This window comes from Gossypium hirsutum, chromosome D01 (assembly GCF_007990345.1).
Source record: "Gossypium hirsutum isolate 1008001.06 chromosome D01, Gossypium_hirsutum_v2.1, whole genome shotgun sequence".
Classification (NCBI taxonomy): Eukaryota; Viridiplantae; Streptophyta; class Magnoliopsida; order Malvales; family Malvaceae; genus Gossypium; species Gossypium hirsutum.
The window spans coordinates 42,339,017-42,341,143 of record NC_053437.1 but is presented as its reverse complement, the minus strand read 5'-3'; the positions used below and the strand labels follow the sequence as shown (position 1 = coordinate 42,341,143).

At 36.4% G+C, this 2,127-nt stretch overlaps 1 non-coding gene across 1 annotated transcript; it reads left to right on the top strand.

Annotated features, from left to right (window-relative positions):
• The first annotated feature begins 1,204 nt into the window (after positions 1 to 1,204).
• On the top strand, positions 1,205 to 1,311 carry LOC121214301 (small nucleolar RNA R71). The gene has a single exon (XR_005909885.1). It is a non-coding gene; the product is annotated as a small nucleolar RNA R71 (small nucleolar RNA).
• The last annotated feature ends 816 nt before the right edge of the window (positions 1,312 to 2,127 follow it).

Here is a 2,127-nt window from a genome sequence, read left to right as displayed (position 1 = left end):
GTGTGTTCATCAACATTATTGTGCACCCTTAAGTGAGAGCAACAATATCAAATTCTCCCAATTTGTGTTTCTTTAACAATATGTCCTTCATGAATTTTACATAGTTGGGCATTTGTTCTAATGCTTCGACTAGCGGTATGTTGATATGGAATTGCTTCAGAACTTCCAAAAATCTCTTAAACTGAGCATCTTGCTTAGAATTATGAAATCACTGAGGGAATGGTAAATGTGGTCGTCCTTCAGCTTGCTGATACTCTTTTGCAATGCCATTTCTATTGACAACCTGATCTGATTCTACAACAGCATTCTTCTGCTTACCTTTTTTAAGAGCAGTAGTGGGTTTTGTAATCTTTTCTTGGTCGAGTATGGAATTTTCTTCTTCTGTCGTAGCGTCTTGAATAACTTTATCTAGTTTAGTCCCACTTCTAAGAGTAATAGCCATACATTGCTTCTTGCCTTGCGTCCTCAAATTTTTGATGTCGCTGGGTAACACTCTCTATGATCTTGTGTTCAAAGCATTGGCTACCTGCCCTACTTGAATCTCAAGTGCTTGGAGGGATGCAACCTTACTCTGGATCATAGCATCATTTTTGGCCATATATTCCTTTAACAAAGTTTCCATAAAAGTAGATGATGATGCCTGACCATGCTGATTATTTTGTTGGGGCATTGGTTGAATGTATCCTAACGGTGCATTATTGACATTCTGTCTTGTGACAGTATTGAAATTTCCTGCACTTTGATTATTCCAACTAAAATTTTGATGTTGTCCCCACCCCGAATTGTAGGTATTAGAGAATGGATATTGTTTTGATTAGAGTTCCCCATTTAGTATACTGACACTGGATTCGATGGACATGCATCAAACATGTGACTTTCACCACCATAAACAAATGATGATTCAGCTGCTTTTATTTCTTGCACAGCAGTTGAAGGTTTCATGGTTTTAATTATATTAGCTAGAGGACATACATGGGTTGACAATGAAGTGGTTGCATCGAGTTTGATGGTACTAGCAACTCTTTTACCCATCCTAACTTGTGTAGTCGAATACTGGTAATCATTGTTGACAATTTTTTCCAAAATTTCGTATGCTTCATTAAATGTCTTATCCAAAAAAGTACCATTTGCCAAGGCATCAACTACCATTCTTGTATGCACATTTAGCCCGTTGTAAAACATCTCCATTTGAGTCCAGTGCTGGAATCCATGCATCAGACATTTCCTAATTAACTCCTTAAATCGCTCCCACACTTCATATAGCATTTCATCTTCAAATTGCAGAAATGATGTAATATAATTTCTCAACTTGGCATTCATAGTGGGAGGCTTATACCTTAACAAAAATCTCTGGCTAAGGTCATTCCATGATGTGACTATTATTAACGGTAAAACATTTAACCATGGCTTGGCACGATATCTTAAAGAATATGGGAATAGCTTAAGTCCTAAGTCATCTTCAGGAACACCCTGTTGTTTGAATGAATCACAAACTTCTAGGAAGAGTCTTAAATGTAGTCGTGGGTCTTTAGTGGGTAAACCACCAAATTGTCTTACTCTTTGTAACATCTGGAACATTACCGGTTTCAACTCAAATTACTGAGCTTGTATAGTCAGTCTAACTATTCCTAGATTCAAGTCATCTAGCTTTGAGACAACATGCTCACTAATTGCTCTCTCTTGATCATCCACCACACGACCCATGTGAGGATTCTCATTGTGATAATTTGGATTGCCATTGAAAGCATTCCTGTTTCCAGCCATTTTTCTCAATTCTTTTAGGATTTTCATCTGAGGATTCTCATTCATTAATGAAAAACCTGTAAAAATTAAATAGACTAAGTCAAATAAAACTACTAAGTAAAATAACCAAACCAAATTTCACCAAATGGCTGATCCCCGGCAACGATTCCAAAAACTTGTCGCGTGTGAAATGATATGCGATTTTTGCAAGTATACACATCAGTTTAAGTAATAAAGTGATGAGTGAGTATCGTTCCCACAAGGATCGGGTTGAGGCACAAAATTGGTCAAGTTATTTTAAATTCGGGTTAATTCTATGGAAAAACGATTGAATGAAATGTTATGGTAAAAATAAAGTAAATATACAATGATGTGTAATATATG